Source organism: Peromyscus maniculatus, chromosome 11 (assembly GCF_049852395.1).
Source record: "Peromyscus maniculatus bairdii isolate BWxNUB_F1_BW_parent chromosome 11, HU_Pman_BW_mat_3.1, whole genome shotgun sequence".
NCBI lineage: Eukaryota > Metazoa > Chordata > Mammalia > Rodentia > Cricetidae > Peromyscus > Peromyscus maniculatus.
The window spans coordinates 24,968,372-24,990,172 of NC_134862.1; positions in this window are offsets into that span (position 1 = coordinate 24,968,372).

Genomic DNA, 21,801 nt, shown 5'->3' on the forward strand with positions numbered 1-21,801 from the left:
GCAGAGAAAGCTGATTCTGTCCTTGGAAAGACATGAAGAGGCGGCAAAACTGGGTTTCTTGTATTTTCTTTGGCCTAGCCGACATTTTCTTTCCACATTTGCTAGTTCCTGTGCTTTTTTAAATCTTGGTCTATGTCTGAATCATTAATATATTTATTAATTCTTTAAATTTTTATGTTCTCAGAAGAATTCCTGGTCCAAGCTGGAGTATGAGACCATGTATAGGAAACCTTTCTCAAAATGCAAACTTTTATACAATCCCATGTTTCTATTACACTACTTCTGGTCTTAAGAATTATTTGAATTCATGTTAATCAAAATGGGTAAGTAAGTTGGAGTTTAGTGGCAATTTTTAATCCTAGTACTGTGGAGGCAGAGGCAGGTGGATCTCTGTGAGTTTGATTCTAGCCTGTTCTACACAGTGAGTTCCAGGAGAGCCATATCTACATAGTGAGAGCCTGTCTCAAAAATAAAAATACAAATAACAACAAAATTTTAATCAAAACAGGGATACTGGTCATACAAGCTACAGGAGCTTAAACAATGGTGATATTTTTCTAACATTTATATACTGGTCAGTCACCACTTAGTCAGTCACATAGTCATCAATAATACCCTGAATTTCTTCATCTGATATCTAGATGACTCCTCAGAAACATGTGAAGAGGAAGAGAGACCTGCATAACTGTATGTGCTGTGTTTCTGCGCTTTTACACGCACTTATATACTTGCTTCTATTCGTGTTTTGGTTTACAAAGGACTCAAGTAATTTCATTTCAGAGTATCATATGGAACCACTCACTTTTCCAGAAATAACTGCACATATAGTAAGAAATTATTTATCATCAAAAATGTTTGTTGAACAAATATTTGCCTTTTCAATACTGTTGAGTGGATGTTTTTAAGATGCAATGCCTCATGCTAAGTTCTTGTGTTAAAAATATGTTTTTTGAAGGAAAAATAAACTAAGCTATCTTAATCCCAAAAATAGCAAAGAGTATAAAAATGAGGGAATTGTTTCTAAACCAATATATTCATAATGTAATATTGTACTGAACTCTGGAACAAAGGTGACTATCACATAACAAACATTGATAAGATTTTTAGCTACTTTAGAGATGCAATGAAATGCTTTAGAGAGCTGGAGAACAGAAAAAGTAAATCTTGTGCATGACTTTTTTGTAATAATTGAATAGGATATCTTTCTATCAACAATGTTGGGATTCACAGCATTTTTAAGATGTGGTGAAATTTGAGTAATGGTTTCCTCCTTGTCTCTAGTTAAGATAAAGATTTTAACTTGAGGAATTTAATATGTACTCTTTTTAGTCATGAGATTTGATGGGTGGCTATCAGAACTTAGATGACTTTTAAGGTTCTGATTATTTTGTGAATAGGATTTTGGTATCAATGCCTTGAAAGTAAATGTTCTATGCACACAACAAGAAAGGTAATTGTTGGTATATTGTTGATGAGTGGGACAGATTACCAAATGTTCTTCACTATCAATCTTTCTTCCTCCCATTAATACAAACCTTTATTTAAGCAAGCACACATTAAAGAGGAAAGAATTGAGTAGGTGTTTATCATAGTTAGGGTTTCTCTTGCCGTTGAAGAGACACCATGACCACTGCAATTCATATAAAGCAAAACATTTAGTGGGGTGACTCAATTACAACTCAGAGGTTTAGTCCCTGAATAATCATGGTGGGACATAAAGATATGTAGACTGACATGGTACAGGAACTGAGAGCCCTACATTCCTATCAGTAGGCAACAAGAAATTTTCCGTGACACTGGGCTTGGCATGAGCATATATGAGACCTCAAATCCTGCCTCCAGAGTGACACAAGACCTCACCTACTCCAACAATGCCACACCTCATAATAGGGCCACTCCCTTTGGGGGCAATTTTCTTTCAAACTACCAAAAGTCCATAATATCAGAGTCTTAGGAACTGGACTACTTGACATCGCAGTGCATGATTCAGTCTCCTGCACAATGCTTTGATTCTGCATGCAGTTTTGGGAATAGTGTAATAAAATTTGTATTTAATCATTACAATATAAATAAATAGATTAGGAAACTAAAAACTCATATGTTCTACCAAAGACAAATTTGTTGTTTTAACCTGTTTAATTTGGAACATACTATTCCTTGATTTTATTTTTGTTTTAAACCTGTTTAATTTAATTTGGATCATATTATTTCTTTGTTTTATCATTCTACTAAAGTATACCTATGTATTTAAAGAACAATCAGACAAAATCACCTGGGAAATACTTTACTAAAATGTCACATATCACAGTGAAACATGATCATATTGAAATACTGAAAATTGTTGAGTCAAACCAATTGCCCACATATTTAATCCCAACAGAAGACAAGGAGTAAAATTCTTAAAGAATAATTGAAACCATTAGTTTATGGTTTGAAAACATTTAAAATGTGAGAGTAAGATACTAAACTAGAGTGAATTACAATCAATTGTGCATTTTAACAAGATCAAAGAGACCAAGTCAAACCAATGTTAATATATTCTACCTCAAATTTCCTCTTTCTCTGGGTTGATATTCTATAACTATAACATGAGCTTTGGTCAGTTAATCCTTTTCCTACCTAATCATTTTCACCTTATCATATTTGCTTGTTTTTCAATAATGATTTCCCTAACATCAATTAAAATATTAATCACTTTAGTGTAATCATTATTTTGAAATTTTGGTTTAACATTTATCATTTTCTATCAAACTTAATTCTGTATTTTTGTTACTACTTATAGTTCCTTCCTCCTAAATTAATTTTTATGTTTGAAATTTATCATCAGCTCTATAGTTAATTCATTAAATCTCACTTCATTTAACTTGTCTTCATTTGCCATTAAAGCAGTTCTTGCCTGTGTTTGACTTTAGTGTAAAATATTAGCATTAACAGTCCCTTTAATAGAAATTTCTAGCTGTGGAGTGATTCCTGAATGCAAATGATGACAAAAACCATCATAATCTTAACATGGTATTCTTTCACAAATATTTTATACTTTGTGAAATTCTGTGACCTACTAAATTACTTACTTATTCTACTTTGTTGATGTATATGTTTGTTGAGAAATATTGATCATATAAAGATGTGTTACATTTGTTTATGCTATACAATATTAGTTTAATTATGTAAAGATGTGTTATATTTGTTTATGTTGGCTTTGTTTAATTATGAAAAGATATGCTGCTATTTTGCCTTGCCTGCCTTTTGCAACTGAATGGCCAATAACTATGCATAGAAAGTACAGGTGGGACTTGCAGGCTTGTAGAGAACATGGTTGTTACCTGTTCTACCATTTTCCCAGCCCATGATAGTAATGAACTGTTGTACAGAATTATCATTAGAACAAAACTGTCACCATCTCCAGGAATTTGAATGAATCTCCTTACCAAAGCTTATCAAAATGAAGCAATATTGACTGTTGATATTCGCTCTTGGAAAAGGAGTCAGGGGACCCTCACCTGAGTATCCAGCCATTGCTCCCAACAAATTATCTTCAGTTCTGCCATTATTGAATGTGTCCTCTGATAGGTAGGGGGCATCGTGGAATGGATACTACACAACCTGGGGGAGTCATCATTCATGTTGTGTGCAGACCTTCCAGTGTGACTTCTTTAAAGTCACCCATGCTGCTGTCTGTGAATCTTCATCCACTCCTCTGTGAATCAGTGTACAAGTGCGTTGCTTTCCAAGAGTGAACTCTGGTTACATCACACCATAGTTTGTGGTTGGCACTGTAGAAGGAGGGCAAGAAATTGTTCATATCCATGAAAGAAGAAATTTTAGCAACATATATTATACTGACAAATAAATAGATACTTCTTCCATCCTGAAAAATTATAGGAGAAAAACATGAGGTGCATATCAATGGATTTTTAGGACTATTTTACATTTTATAAACTGACATTTAATCTTACATGTTATTCATATATTGACATATTAACACTAAAGAATACTTTTAAAGTATTTCATCAGTATAGTTTTTTTCACTTCAGATATTCATGAATTTAAAAGTGCCTTTTTAGCTATTGCTTTGCATTTGAAATATGCCTTCTTTAATTTTAACATAAAGTGTAACAATTTGAGGCATTGAAGTGTGTTTTAAACTATATGGTTTTAAAAAGAACTGTAATTGCAGCTGACTAATGTATGATAGAAATAGATGTGTACATCTGTGTTCTATAAAAGTCATAACTCTACATTTATTTTCAAAATAAAAATGTGTTATTCAATGTCTTTTAGCACAGTTTAAAACACAGTGTTTTAGAGACTTTAACCAGAGTTTTAGATTGTCACTGTTTGACAAGAGGAAGAGGCCATACATTTTCAGATAGTGAGTAAAAATTATCATAGCTTTCCAATATTGTTGAAAAATTTTCAGTTTTCACTGTTATGTCCAAACATACTTATTAAAAATGAAGAATTGTGACTGCACTTTTCATTTTTCCTCAAAGCAACCACCTTACACAGCATGCCGAAATCCATGACATAATTTCCATAATGATGATGGAAATTGTTATCCAAAACAACAACAACAACAACAACAAAAACTTTAAATCAACTTTCAGCCAGAATTTTTAGGGATCTTTACCCTGTTAATGTATTATAAAGATTTAAGAATGGGTTCAAAATGCTTGAGCAAATGACAACTTCATAATGAACATTTGCCTATGTCTCAGAAGAAATAAAAGAATATAGTCTGCTACATAGATTAGCATATTCATGCTCTCTTACTCCCTTGAAAGTAGAGCCTTTATCATTAGGCGATCGAGATTATTCAAACAAACCTGGTTTTATTAATAGTATGTTCTAATAATTTGGTGAGATAAACATGTCAGAAAAAACATGAATCTAGGGTAAATCAAAGTTTTTCCCAGGGAGTTTTAATGCCTAGAACCTGTATTTTCAGTAAGAGAGGTAAAAATACAGCAAGCATCTGATATCTGTAGCTGTGGAAGGAAAGGGAAAAATGGGTGAGCATAAGAAGTAGAGCTTGATACAATCCATAGTCCTTAATAGTTCTCCTTTCCTCTATACCCAATAGATTCACCATTGTGTGATGTAGAAAACTACAACTTACACAAATGTGGATGAGCTGATGATGAAGGTTGCCTTCACAACCAGAACAGTGCAACTTCTGTGGTGGTAGACACAAGGTAGGGAACTTTATAGCATAGGTAGTAGAGGATGTTCTTGAGGACACAGTATCTCAGACTTATGACAACAGATTCAACATGTGCTTTCCTTTGGAGGGACTTAGCAAGGAAGGTTTCAACCAATCCAAGAACTTATAACTGTCAGAGTGATTTATATATAATCCAATCATGTTTGCTCTTCTAGATACTGTGCAATTTTATCAACAACTATTGAAAATCTTTATGTTGCCCTATGAAAACAAAAGAAGCATAAACTTAAGAGGTTTTTGTTGCTATTTTAATCTTTGTGTTTCATAGCTATCTTAGCTGGATGTAGTGACATATATCTTGGTTCTTGTGAAGCTAATGCAAGAAGTTATTAAATTCCAGGGATTTGTGGACTCTATATCAAACCCTGTTTCAAGAACAAAACAAAGCAAAAACAGTAACAACAAAAAACAAAGCACAAAAGCAAAAGAAATATTAAAAGGAGGGAAAGGGCATTTATATACTAATTTTGTGTCTACAAATTTTTTATGAATTTTTCGGGGAACTAATGCTTTTTTCTTTTTTTGCCAAATAGCAATTTCATCATTTGGGAATATTACTAGGAAGTACAGGATGTAATATATAAAATCTGGAAATATATTGACCACTAAGAATATTGACCTTTTTTTATTTTAGTATTGATAATTTATTTTTCAATATCTGTTTAAAATTTCTTGCTGCTGCACATTCTAAGAATCTCAGATGGAAATTTTTTGTACTTTCCACAGTCTTTATTAACACGATTTTCCCTGAAGAAGAGCATATTATTAATTGATTTCACCTCCATTGACACATAATTGTAATTCAGTAGTATTTCCTGATATGAATCATTCTTCTTTGGTTATCACAGTGACTTCTGAGATTCGTTTAAACATCTTTTGCATAGATATGGAGCGAGGACAGCTTAACTTTCAGGATTCATGACAGCTGCTTCTTTGAAAGTGCTGTGCAATCTGATATAAAGTGTAAAAATAAAACATGCAAGTTCTATTCACTTAAATGGAAATAATTTCCATAGTTTAAGAAGATCACATGAATCACAATAGATTTTTCATATACTGAATATCTAAAATTGTTTTATGTTGTTTTTCTAGCCTTAAAAGAAAACAATCTTTTAAATAACTTCTATTATATTTTCTTACAGAAACTTGTATGATTTTGTTTAAAATCTATTTTTAAAATTATATTTCATAGATAATGAAATTCATTATTTCAATGTAAGATTATACAGAAATTAAAGAGGTTAAAAACTGTAACTATGCTAAATTTAAGTAGTTAATTTTAACTTTTCTGTGAATAATTAGTTGCATAATATTAATGTGATTATGCATCTTAGTAATTTTTTTAGTATTTCATACAATGTACTTTTAGCAATTTTATTTTCTTCCTCTGTCTTTTTCCAGGACCACGTCCCAACCTAATCTGGTGTCTTCCTTTTTTTCAACCCATTGAGTCCAGTTAGTACTGTCTATGTACCATCAGGTGTAAGCACATCATTGGAGTCACAACTCAAAAAAAACCAACTCTTTATTTCCCAGCAGCTTTCAATGATCATAATGTCCTCAGCTAGGTGTGGAACTTTCTTCCCATTCCACATTTTCTTGCTGGAATTTTGTTTACCTTGAGATTTCATGGGTTTTGTCTACAATGTTCTAACTACAGAGAGTTCAAATGTGAAATTGCCCTATTTTATATAGAAACATTGTTTCCTGGTAGTCACCTACTGCATTAGGCAATTATCTCTTCCTCTACAATGATTCTTGAGCATTAGGAGAAGGAGGCTCTAATAAAGAAATCCCATTTAGGGCCTATCACTCCATAATCCCTTGGGTCTCTGTGTTAAACACTTTGTATTGAAAAAGAGAGAGAAAGAAAAAAAAACAAAATCAAACAAAAAAACCCTCTGTAATGAAGTTTCAGAAATGCATTAAAATATTTGTATAATCATCAAGTACTAGGAGTCAATTTAGTGCTATGTCCATTTAGCGAGCAATAGTAGTAGGTTCTTCTTAAGGGCCTATGGCCTATGTCAAAAATTCTTGTCCCAGGTAGACATGACAGCTATAAGATCTGTCTCTTTGAGCAGGCCTTAAAGCTAATCAGAAAGTTCTTATAATTGTAGGCCACTTATTTCACTGAAGGTTAAGATGGATGGTTACTTTCTTCCTCTGATTGTATGCACAGCACCTTTCAGACTATGAAAAGTAGACAGTAGACAGGAAGCTTCAAGGTCAATACCAGATTGATTTCTCCATGTTTTATGACTCAACCATGTACTGCCTTCAAAAATAGGGTCTTGCCACCAATTTCTGGAAAATAATCAAGAGCACTGACAATAGCCTGTGATATTTCTGGATCTATGGGACTTCATTGGCCAATAGCTCCAATAGACAAAGCACATTGGTAGGGCTTTTTTTGTTAGCCTGTGGTGTTTAGTAGGAATATTGTTACTCAAATATAGGGTACTGCCTTTTTAAATATGTATGCTTGTATTTTAGGGAGCTTCTGCAGTGGCCGTTTTTCATATTTTTCAATTTTTCCAGAAAGTTTGATGTTGGTTATTCCTTCCTATATTTTCTCTTCAAGCCTACCATACAACAACACACCATTTATGTGTCTAATCTTCTCACTTAAGTACATTTGTCTATACTCAGGTCTATCTAGCTATGGTTACTATTTAATTATATATATATATATATATATATATATATATATATATATATATATTATATGAACTAATGTGTATATATTGCTAATAACATTTTTATGACTTTTTTCTCTATTATATAGATATATTTCATTCTTAGTGGTTAAAAGGCATTTTCTAGTGAGGCATACATAGCTAAACAACATTTTAAAGTTTTTAAACTATATGTTTTTATGTAATACATTAATTAGAAAATAAAATAATGATTTAAGTAATTTGAATGCTTGAAATAGGAAGCTAGAACTTTTCAGTTTTTATGATTAGTCATGTAATTATTTGTATAAATTAAAGTTATACTTTTTTGTTTTTTAAAGTTTTTAAATTATTTGATACTTCCATATTTTCAACAATCTTATATCCTCCAACCATGATTTTCACCTAATATTTGCACTCTTTCTTAAATTTGATAATTAAAATAGAACTATATCACTTCTAACTTTCCTCCCTCCAGACCTTCTCAGATACTATCCCTCAAAGCCTTACCTAACTCCTCCACTTTCAAGTTGATTACATTTTTAATTGTTATTATAATTGTGACTTAAATATATGTTTATATTTGTTTACACTAATGCACACACATATATGCTATTGAGCCTGGTTTTATACATACATACATACATACATACATATATATATATATATATATGTATATATATATATATTATATATATTACGCGTGTGTGTGTGTGTGTGTGTGTGTGTGTGTATGTGATTTGAAAATTGACTATTCTACATTGGACAACCATTTTCCTTTTACCAGCAATCAATAGTTTCTAGATGATCTTTATCTAGGGTTAGGACCCTACAAATATTTCTCCTTCCACTTTAACATGCCCATTGATAATGATAATATTATGGTCCGGTTGATGTAGCAATTTCTTATATAGACTGTTACACAGAAAAAATTCCTGGTAGTTTGTCTCTTAAAATATACCTAATCCCTCTTGCATGATATTTCCTGAAACACAAATACAGGATCTGTGATATAGATGTATCTTTTGTGGCTGAGCTCCCCATAATCTTCCGATCTCTGCATTGTGCCCAGTTGTTCATTTCTTGATGACCCCTATTTGCTACAAAGAAAAGCTTATTTGTTGAGGTATGATAGCTATATTTGTCTTGGATATGAGGTTAAGATTTATAATGTGGTAAGAAATTATGCTGGTCTATCCAAAGTGGAAGTAGTAGATTCCTTTCTAAGGACTATGACCTCTCTACTGGAAGCTGGCTATGTTTCAGTACCAAGCATGATTTCCTTCATGTTAAGTGGATCTTAAGTCAAATCAGACATCTGTTGGCTATCATCAAAATGTGAGTGCCATTTCTGTATGCTTCTCTTCTACCGATTGTTGTGGTTCATAGGTGGTACTGTACAAAGGGATGTTAAAATTCTTTACTGCCTTGGCAGCTTACATAGGATTTTCTGGGATCATGGAAGCTAGATAACAGGAAAGAGGCTTCCAAGTCAGATACAGCTTGAGTTATCTTGTATGTTCTAATTTTATTGTCTTCAGCAATGATGGCCTACCCTCAATCCCTGCGAGGCAAAGAAGCAACAACAGGGTACATTAGTAATCTATATTGTTTTGGGGGTCACTTTGACTACCATGATCAACCTATTATAAGGGGGTTTCTCATATATGTTACTGGGTATATAGTTCTTGTGAGGAGCATTGTCAGCCCAGATACCTTAACTAATGTCTTAACTTCCTTAAATTATATATAACAGTTTTATAATTCTAGGTAAATATGAAAGAATAAAATTCCTTGAAGCTTTGTCCAACAACTTTGGTATTTTATGTCAATCCTTACACTTCTATATTGGCTTGTCTCCATCCTTAAGAGTTGAAGACCTCCCATCATTCTGTTTCCCACTTTGAATCAACTGTAAACCTCAAACCTCCACCATGGATCCTTTACATTCCCTTGATTTGTGTGGTCACTCAATTATACATTCATATATCAATATTAGAACTAAGAACCACAGGTGAGAAAGAATTTGGAGTGTTTATCTTTCTGAGTCTGTTTCCTTATCAATATAGTATTTTTTAGGTCCTTCCTTTTACTGTAATTTTCTTATTTTATTTTTCTTTATAGCTGCATTGTATTCTTGTGTGTGTGTGTGTGTGTGTGTGTGTGTGTGTGTGTGTGTTTATGTGTGTGTAAACAGAGGCTGTTTTCTATGCTGCCTCATTTCACAGTCACTTCCCAAATTATCATTCAGAGGCTTATATTAATTATAAATGTTTGGCCATTAGCTCAGGCTTGTTACTACCTAACATTTACACTTAAATTAATATGTAATTCTTACATATGTTTAGCAACATGGATCATGGCTTGTTACCTCATTTTCTACACACTCTGCATGCTAGGTGGCTGGCTGGTGCCTCCTTGTTCTACCCTTCTTTCTCCCCATATTTCCATTTGGCTTTCCTGCCCAGTCTTAGTCTGACTGGCCATAGACAAAATCAGGTTTTATTATCAAACAATGAGAACAACAAACATTAACAGCATCTATAAAGATCCTCACAATATTTCCCCCTTTCTGTCTAATAAAAAAATGAAGGTTTTTAACTTTAACATAATATTACAATTAACAAAATAGTTATCAAGCAAGAATTATAATTACAATATCTTGTCTATCTGTATTTGACAAAATCAGAGAAAACATTTAATTACCTGTCCTATCAGGGTGAGCCTAAAGCTTCATATCTAATTTATCTTTTATCATAATTATAGAAACTATAATAATAACTCTCTAGTCTTCAACTCCATCAAAGACGTAAGAAAGAAATAATAATACCTAAGTAAGTAGGAAGTGCAAGCAAGTGACTGCCAAAAAAGTTTAAGAAATGACAGAAACAGCTGGTTTCATTCACTCAACTGGGCATTCACTCAAGTTTTCTCTGCAATGTTGGGGCATTCAATTTTGTCTGATAGGCCTAGAATATCTGACAGGCATTTTTCAGAAACAGAAAAATATGGAGTGCCCTACCCTTGGCAAAGTTTGTCAGTCTCTTTTCTTTGTATCCTGCTTTTCCAGATTGGAAAATTACTGTCAGCAGTCAAAGCAAGGACAGTTTCTTGCACAATAGGTGAATTTTGCCAAAAGGAAAACAAATCCCATATGGAGTGTCTTTGGTGCCCATCATTCTCTTGGGAGTAGATCGCCAGGAGCAGATGTGTCTCATGTCAAAAGAATTCTAGATTATTAAAACATTTTAAATGCCATATTCTATTTGTCTTTGAAGCTTTTGGAGATTGCCTATCTATTTGAAAAATATCTTTGTATAACCTTAAAAACCTAACTACCATGACTATAAGTTTATTATACATTGTTGCTAACCTGTGTTTCTTAATTTTATATTTTCTTTTTAAATGAGCTGTATAAACATAATACCTTAAACAACCACAGTATAACAAAATTAACTTAAAATTTGTACCAATAGCTAGGCAATGGTGGAACATGCTTTTAATCCTAGTACTTGTGAGGCAGAGACAGGCAGATCTCTGTGGGTTCAAGGCCAGCCTGGTCTACAGAGTGAGTTCCAGGACAGGCTCCAAAGCTACACAGAGAAGCCCTGTCTTGAAAAACAAACAAACAGATATTGTATCAATAAACCAAAATACATACTAATGAAAAATATATAAGATTAATAGCTTTTTTGTTAAAGTATATTCAATATCTACCCTTTTATCCTACCATTTTTACATCATACCCCCTTTCGTCTTTTAGAAAGAAATTGTCTATAACCAATAACAATTTATAATCAATCCCCTAAATAAAGACAAACATTTATATTCTAATTTTATGGGAATGTGGGCATAGTTTTCTAAACTACTTCCTGCTTTATGGGGGCCACTGGCCATCCTTTTAGGACCCTGAGAAAATTAAGGATAATTGTTAAGTCTTGGCTGTAGAGTTTGTGAGGCTGGATCATGTCAACAGCAGCCCTGAAGCTGTCCTGGATGCTGATCATTTGGGCCATCATTTTTATTGGTGTCTGGTCCCCTTGATCTGAAAATACTGAAACTTTCAGAGGTAACATATATCTCTGTATTAATACCAATATAAACTCTGTATTGCACATAAGCCAGCCAAAGATAATTTTTGTTTTATGTTTGAGCAGGTAAAATATATGTTTAATATCTTGTAGTTATTTTATGTTTACTTTTTCATGTCTGTAGTTAGGATTTCAGGGGGTCTTCCTCTATCAAACCTAATTTTCCTTAACCTAGAATGAATCCACATTCTCTTATTTCCTGTGGAAATAAAAACATAACTTCTCCCCCAAAGCAGCATATCTTAAATTTTGGAATCAAGATCTTTTTAAAATATATGTTGGTTTAATATAGCAGTTCCCATTATGCACGGTCTCTTAGTACTTAATATTTATTCATTAATAGTCAAAAATTATATACAACACACTGTAATATAGAATTCACTCTGTATTTTTCACTTTTACATGGCTATTATAATTTTTATTACTCTATACCTTTTTGAGGGCCTTATTATTTAATATACCCTCCTTCTTCTCTCTCTCAAGCATACACATTTTTAAAGCATACTATAACCCGTTTAGATGCCTTTATGTCTGAATCTGTTGTTACTGTGTATCTCTGACCCTTTTTTGTTTGTATGAGCAAAAGCCAAAGCTAGCCACACAGGACTTTGGCTCAGCTAACAGTGGTGGCCCAAGCATGCTGCCAGCTCAGACATGCAGGCGGCATCCATCCTTAAGATGTATCTCTGTTCTGCAGCCTGTATGAGAGGCTGGAGACTAGGAAGCTGCTCTTGCCTCTTTTTTAGAAATGTTCTTAAAAGCTCTCTGAGGTTTTATGTATATGAAGTTGCTAAATGCTGGGCACCATATGTAAAGGGAGGGTGTTCTCTGTCCCACCCCATTTCACAGTTGCTTCCCAAATTATTACTCAGAGGCTTATATTAATTATAAATGTTTGGAAATTAGCTCAGGCTTGTTACTAACTCTTAAACTTAAATTAATCCATAATTATAATCTACATTTGGCCACATGGTTCATAGCTTGTTACCTCATTTTCTACACACCCTGCTTGCTCAGAGGCCAGTTGATGTCTCTCCACTCTGCTTCTTTCTGAATCTCCCATTGGCTTTCCTGCCTAGCCTTATTCTGCCAGGTCAAAAACCAAATCAACATTATTATCACCTAATGAAAGCAACACACATTCAAAGCACACAGAAGGATCCTCCCACAGCATGTTTGTGTACAGAATCCATTTCCATCATCTATTTGCTTGTTGACAGACATTTAGGTTATTTCCATGCTTGGCTACAGTAAATAGTGTAGCTCTAAATATTACAGAGCAAGTGTCTTTATTCTACAGTCCTTTGTACAGATACCAAAGAGTGGATTAGCTGGGTTATACAGGAGATTCAATTTTAGGTTTTGGAGGATTCTCCTTATTCACTATCAAATTGGTTGCATCACTTTGCATTTCCAACAACAGTGAGTGAGAGTTCCTCTTTACAACTTTACTATTCATCATTCCCTTAACATTAAATTTGTTTCTTTTCTTCTGTCATAAGTAATGATTCTGTTCATACTTTTAGAACATTCTCTTTTTCACGTATAGGCTTTATGTTGAACACATGAATAATCAGATCACTGAATTCAATCATATATTTCTTGGCTTTAAAACCTTGAAAGTTGATGAACCTATTTTCAAGTCATCTTAGAGCTGAAATAATTCTTCCTCTATTGATACCACTGATACTTCTAGGTATTCTACTTTTTAAGATTTGATTGTATTTTTAATATTTTATTTTCATTTTAATGCATTTAACTTCTTTTGTGATTTCATTGTATGTTTGCATTTTCTATGAATTGCCTTACGTGTTTTGTCACTTTTTGAAAATTATGATTTTTGTGTTTATTATTTTGTTTATATTCTTCCCATTAGTGTTCCATCATTTATTCAACAATTGGACAGATTGATATTAACAAACGTAATTTTCTTACATTGTTTTTTGAGACAATTTTTCCCTTGAGAAATATTAGTGTATATAGCTAAAATCCTGTCATTCCAGTGTTTGATGTTTACTCTTGCTTACTTTATTGAATCAGTTGCATATGACTTCTTTCTATTCATGATATTTTAATCATGAGTTTTGACACTGTTTGATTAACTATTACTACATATTTTAGTATATGATTGGTGTTCAGTTAAAGAAAAATAAATACATAAATTACCAGAAATAAAAATGTATAAAAATCTGCAAAATAGCTACTTTTAGTTTAATTCATGCACAATTTTGTATTTCTAAGGAAATTACAAACTAAAACATTAGAAGAGAAGAGAAGTGGTAGATGAGATGGATTAAAATACCATAGGCTAAATTGCAGAGAGGTGACAAATGTTAAAAAAAAATGAGTATATACACTACTACATCCTCTCACACAAGGCTGAAGGGTTACTGTAGAAGAAATGAATAAAACAAATAAGGATAGGGGCTGTGGAGAACTACAAGGGAATAACTGTACACAGCAGGGTAGCTGAATATAAGAACCCACAGTGTAAGCCCAAGCCAGGAAAAAAACTTGGCATAAGAATGTGAGATGGGCACACAATCCTACTCCTCCCTGTGGAGAGAATAACAATTGCTAGGAGAGGGGGGGGAGAGATGGAGGGAGGGACAGAGAGAGAAAGGGAGAGAGGGAGAGAAGGGGGAGAGGGAGAGGGGGAGAGAGAGAGAAGGGGGAGAGGGAGAGGGAGGGCGGAGAGAGAGAGGGACAGAGGGAGAAAAGGGGGGAGAGGGAGATGGGGAGAGAGAGGGAGAAAGGGAAAGGGAGAGGGGGAGAGGGAGAGAGGGGGAGGGAGAGAGGGGGAGAGGGGGAGGGAGAGGGAGAGAGAGAGGGAGGGAGAGAGGGGGATAGGGAGGGGAGAGAGAGAGGGGGGAGGGAGAGAGAGGAAGGGAGAGGGGGGAGGGAGAGAGAGGAAGGGAGGAAGAGGGGGGAGAGAGAGGGAGAGAGAGGGGTGAGAAAAGAAGGGAGAGAGAGGGAGAGAGAGAGACACACACAGAGAGAGAGAGAGAGAGAGAGAGAGAGAGAGAGAGAGAGAGAGAGAGAAAGAGAGATATTTCTCCAAGTCATCTTTGTCATAGTGGAAGATGAATCATATTTGAACAACACAATTTGTCTTGAAGGATTAAACAACAGCATTATAAAGTTTGTGAGTAGGGAAGAAGGATAGAATCTGGAAAGAGTTGGGGAAAATAGGTGGATATGTTCAATTCACATTGTAGTGAATTCTTAAAGGTCTAGTTAAAAAAGAATTTGAATAAATTTGAGAATATTTTGTCTAACAATTTATGTAATTAATGAAGAATGACAAGTAATAATGTGAAAAGAAATAAATATTTTGTACTGGAGAGGTGGTTTAGTAAAGTACGAATGAGCTTGCTAACCTACGTTCATATTCTCAGCTTCATTATAGAGAGATGGACAGGAAAGTGCATGCCTGTTTGTAAGTCCTGTGTTGTGGAACAGGGACAAAGGGACAAGATGAACCCAGGAATTCATTGGTCTGACAGTCTAGTCACCATTTGAGAAGATTCAGTCAAAGTCACTGTCTCCAAAAGTGTGGTTAAGAGCTTTGGCTCCCATATGCTCAAATATAGCTTAGTCCAACCCCACAGAGATGTATGTACACAATACACAAGAACAAACATACACACAGAACTACAAAAAATAATTAGTTTAAAATTAAAATATTTAGTTCATGATGCTATGGTGGACAGAAATATTAGTTTGTCCTGATATGATGAAGTTGGCAAAGGTATGAAGAAAGATGAAAATAAACTCACCCAGAACAACTTACAAGAATTAAACAGATTGAAGAAGTTGAAGTAATGTTAAGTTTCAAAAATACTCATGAATAACGTGACATCTCAATAAGGTGATATCTCAATCATCTTGTTTTTAAACCAGGGTCCATCAGTATTGTAATGAGTCTTTGAGGTTCAAGATAAAGTGTTTTGGTATGTACATTGCTTATGAATATTAGGGAAGGAATCTCAAGTCCACCTCATATTTTTCCAAATGAACTTTGGAAGTGTAGATCAATCTAGCTACACTTCAGTTTGTTTTTTAAATAAGGTAAAACAAAAACATGGTTAACAACACACACAGAGTATCTTAAGAAAACATTTAAGGCACCCTCAACACTTGCTACTTCTATCCTTACATTGAGTCTACAGTTTTTTTGATACCTGTATAAGAATCCCAGTCTTACAAATTTATCAATATAATCACTTATATGAAACTCTCCTGATAACATCTTATTATAAATCCTCCAGAATAGCAGTTATTAGGTTTATATGACTTGTGTACACAAGACTACTGTTACTGCCTTCTCTATATAAACTTTTCTAGAAGCTATACTCAAAGAGAGAAATCCTTGGTCACATGAAAATGTTAGCTACAGTACTCTATGAAGAGGGGGCATCAGCACAGCTAACTATGATTCGTTCACATTAAAATTTAATAACTTTGAACCTTGCAGTATAACAAAGTGTTGACACTGAAATTGATCTCCATCAAAACTCACACATGTCCATTATTAATAACCAAGGCTCCCTCTACCACTGGGTTCAATTAATTGATACTGCAAAACTATGGATATTTAATTAGTAGATGATCATTGATATCTTGATAGTTTCTTATTATAAATAGGATAAATATAAAATAAAGCTTTATTTCATCAATCCAATTTTATAAAACAAGTTATATACTAGATGAGATTGGATCATTGTACTATAATAGGAAACTGATGAACTAGGAGGTTCAAACCTATTATTTCTTGTGCCTCTGCAGAAAATTCCAGTTAGTGGATATAATAATTAACAAAATAGGTAGTTAAACATGTGGCTTCTCATGATTCCCTTACAATATAACAAAAAAGATGTCTAGGGAGAATCTGGAAACAAGAGAAAGTGGAAGGGCTAGAGAAGAAATAGCAAGGGAGAGAAATGGAGAGGAGAAAGTAGAGGGGAGGGGAGGGGAGGGGAGGGGAGGGGAAGGGAGGGGAGGGGAGGGGAGGGTTGCCAAAATGGGAAAGTCTGGAGAGAGTGGAACTTTGAAATCCCAGAAAGGTGATCATTCACAGGTGAAGTGATGTGACAGTCAAATGAAGGAGAATAAATGATACACTTATTTATTATTTATTGATATTTGCTTGTGTATGTGCAACTGTGAGAGTGTACACACATGTGATGGGGGCACAGCTACTGAGCAGAAAACTGAACTGAGTGTGCATGGTGTATGTGGATTGCCTTGTTTGCTATGCTGAAGCTGAGATGTAAACTCTTGTTCTCATTGTGTGCTGGAAGATTTGTTCAGCACTGAGCCATCTCTTCAGCCACCAGAAAATCTTTAAATCTTGCAGAATTTGGTTATTATCACAGTAATTATTGGAATGATGCTACTATGCAGAAGAAATTTCCAAATCACAAGCAGGGAGTCAAATTGCATGGTGGAGTTTTGGATGCTCAATCAGTGTGAAAGTGTAATACACAGAACAACAGGCACAGGAAGAGAGCAGGGAAGATTACAGTTGCTGAAACTCCGTTTTTCTTACTCTGGCAACCTTTCCTGCTTGAACATTTTTAACAAATCAAGTAAATTGCTGGATACCATGAATGCACAAGCTATTTCCCAAAATGCTTTTCATATATCGTTTGGGAAAAGTATAAATTATTTTAGACTATCTTGGCACCAAAGAAGACAGGCATCTACTAGACCAATATACTATTGCAAGAAACAGTACTCCCCTGTGATACATTTCTGCAAACTGGATCATTTCATCTGTAATGCTAAGCCATTAAGCACACGCCAGTTAAGATCTATTGCTGGGAAAATCAGTGATGAGACATCTTAAAATAAGTTTGTTGTTTATGTTCAGGTTATTCAGCTATATACAGAGCTTATATCCCAAAGCCTTAACACAGTAGAGTAAACATGTATCATGCAGTGCCAATTATATGCAAACATTTGTGTTGCTTCATAGTTCTAGGTACTGAAAATTAAAAGTTTATTTTTCCTGTAAGAAACTACAGTGGATGTGGAGGTGAAATTACTGCCTCGGATAGTTTTTCTGGGTTTTGCTATGCTAGTTTTACATAATTATTTAATTTGAAGCAATGTTCAGAATTTTTGCCATGGCAGAACTGGTGAATTTTAAGGTTTCAAGATCATAAAATGTCTTTATCCTTACTGGTTTAATTCCTATGCTTGCATAATGTGCTTGAAATAAATAAATAATACAAGAAAGTAAAAACTGCTTCTAAACATTGACTGTAAATGAATATTGGACTTCTCTTTGGAATGTGGGATTTTCACATTTCTCCAAGATCGTCAGTTCTAGACTCATCCTACTTTCTCTTAAATTCCTGTCAATAACTCAGAATTCTTAGGGAGCTCTTGATTTATTTAAATAATCAGGTCTAATGACAAGATATTAAGAGACTACAATAGTGCCATTTTTAAAGAAAATATAATATATCCTCAGTCAGAGCTTAAATTTCCAATCCTAAAAAAACAAGCCAAAAAAAAAAAACAAAAACAAAAAAACCTTATCAGCTTTAGTTTTGAGAATTAAATGAGTTTCATCTCAATGGTTTTTTTTTGAAACAAGGTAGACTAGAAAATATGATCCAAATAAACAGAGTTGTCAATCAAGATAAAAAAAGTCCCTAAAATTTCAAACATAAACCCACAGCTGTGAAGAGTTTGGGGGAAGCTGACACTGAAAAGTGTATTGTCACTATGAGAATCTCTTGAGACCTTAGGACCATCAATGACCTTTGTTCCTAAAGGTGGCTGTTACAGTTCTCAAAGGGGTATCAAGACATATTAAGATTACTTCTAGTGATTAGCTTCAGTGTCCCTCCAGTAAGAAGATGGTAGAAAAGAAAAGCATATATAAAGCAATGAATATGAACCAAATGTTATAAACATATAATAAAACACACTGCTTTGCATGCTAATTTCAAAATCTTGTATTTATGATAATAATACATTTTGTCTTGATGAATAGAGTGAGGGTCAACTGTACATCACAAAGAAAGTGCAGCAAAAAGAAAAAAGGTGCTGTTGTATATTTGATCTCAGTCTCAAGGAGATACAGATGACTGACAGGACAATCTGAAAGTTGCCATTGTCAGGTTATGATATTAGGTGACAAAGACTCTACTATGAAACCCAATGACATTCTAAAATCTAGATTCAGAGATTGCTTATGGAGAATAAAGATGTGCTGCTTAAAACATGAAAGTAAATAAATATGAGCCTAAACCCTTTGTGATTCAGCTTCAAATACTGTTCTATCATTCATAAGACAGAAAAGCCAAATTCAGAGATGAAAGAGAGACAGGCAAACAGAAAAGAAACAGCAGAAGCAGAAAAAAATAAAAGAATAAAAGAGGGTGAAAATAAGACAAACACAATAGTCCTGTGACAGATTTTAAAATAAGCATGACAGAACAGATATGAAAAGGAATATGAGACAAATTCTTGTAACAATTATAAAATGATTACAATGGTAACAGGATTAAAACATCTTCTTTAATATACACATTTAGTATTCAATGTGGCCAAAGAGAAAAGTCTAGAGGGACTGTTGTAGATGTAACCAATCGTCTTTTTAAAATAAGAAACACAGAGCCAATGTAAAAGAGAAAGCCGAGAGGTCAGAGCTCAGAGATAAAATCTTACCTCCTGCAGTGCTCCTAGCTTCCCCGAGAGAGAGGGAGGTACTTCCTGTGTCTCTGTTTAAATAATCTTTCTGTTCTGCCTTCTCATTGGTTGTAAACCCAACCACATGACTGCCTCATCATCTTTCTGTTCTGCCTTCTCATTGGTTGTAAACCCAACCACATGACTGCCTCATCACTGCCTGTAAGTACCGCCCTCCAGGTCTTAAAGGCATATGTCTCCAATACTGGCTGTATCCCTGAACACACAGAAATCTACCTAGCTCTTCTAACCACCACGCTCTTACTATGGCTCTAATAGCTCTGACCCCAGGGCAACTTTATTTATTAACATAAAATTAAAATCGCATTTCAGTACAAATAAAATATCACCATATTTCCCCTTTTCTATTTTAATAAAAAGAAAAAAGGCAAAAGGTTATAACTAACAAAAGAAAAACTATATACAAAAGTACAATAACTATATACAATATATACAAGTAACAAATACCTAAACGATGTCTAGTCCATTTGTATTTGACAAATCAGAGAAAATAATTCCCTTATCTATCCTATTTTAGTAAGTTCAAAATGTATCTAATTCACTTTCTATCCTAATTAATCTTCAACTATAACTAACTAATCTTCAACTCCCTCAGAGACCCAAGAAGGAAATAATATTAGCTAACAAAAATAAAAACAAGAAGTGCACAAAAGCAGCTTCCAAAAATTTTGTAGGTTGACAGAAACAGCCAGCTGCCTGGACAGTCACCCGAGGTTTCTCCACAGTGTTGGGGCATCATCTTCAGCCTATAGGCTTATGGTATCTGACAGACTCATTTATGAAGTAGGTTGTACACAAGGTCAACAGTTCAACCTCACATTGGGTGAGAGCAGTCCATGTACCAGAAACACCTGAATTCCACTAGTGTCATGTCATGATTCAGGATTTTAAATTCTGGAAATTGTTGATGGTTTTTGAATTCAGCTGTCCATTCTTCTTGGCTGTGTATATATGGCTTCATCTAAGCATCCCCTTCTCCACATCCCTCTATTAAATGCCAGTCTACTATTGAGAGGCGTGAGCTTTCAGTTGCTGTTCCATTGCACAACAGAAGCCATCGGCCCACTGCCTGTTCAGCTGCCTTCAAAGAAAAGGGCACCGTACCTTTTCCAGATTGTGAAGGCCACTTCAGGGATGGTGCCATATTGTCCTGGCCTCAGAAGATGCCGTCTGATAAAGCCATAACCACACTTGTTTTGGCAGGAATCGGTAGTCCTTTGTTTCGTGTTCTGTCTGTCCATTTTGTCCTGTTGATACGAGGATACTTTGTTGTCCAGTGGCTAACTTTTGCCACAATGAAAGTTAACTCCATATGCAGTTTCTTCAATGCCCATATTTTCTCTGAAGTAGATTAGTACTGCCAGGAGCCGACATGTCTCAAAAAAGAAAAATTTCTAAGTTATTAAAACATTTTAAATGCCATATTCTGTAGATCTCTGAAGGGTTTGAAGATGACCTGTCTAAAATACATCTGCTCAATTTTTAAAACATATCTAATATGACTACAATTTCTATTGTAATGTCTAACTACTAACTTTCATTTCTTTATATCCTAATAGTTGGTAATAATGTAAAGTATTTAAAACTAGTAATTGTCTTTTTCTTTTCTTTTCTTTCTTTCTTTCTTTTTTTTTTTAAACAAGAACCTTAAATCTAATCTCCTTTGCTTAGCCTTTTTCCTAACCCTTGACAACTTGTAACCTACCCCCCTAAATAATGAAAATTATCCCAGACCCAAAACCCATTAAAAGAACCAAAAAACCACCCGCCCCACACCACCTCTTTGGGAATGTGGGCATCTTTCTTAAAATTGCTTCCTGCTGGGTATGGGCGAAGTTATCTTTATCCTGAAAGAAAAATTTTAGGTTAATTGTCAAATTCTAGGAAAGGTAACTATATCCTTCATTATTATCCAGACCATGTGTATTGCCAAAGTTCAGGGTTTATCTCAAGTCCTTATTTAAGTAGTCTTTGAGACTGGATCATCTCAGCTAGTCATCTCAAAATTGCTCTGAGCACCTTGTAGTTCAAAGCTGATCTGTAGATGATGTTTGTCAGTTCAGTGATATTATTATTGTCC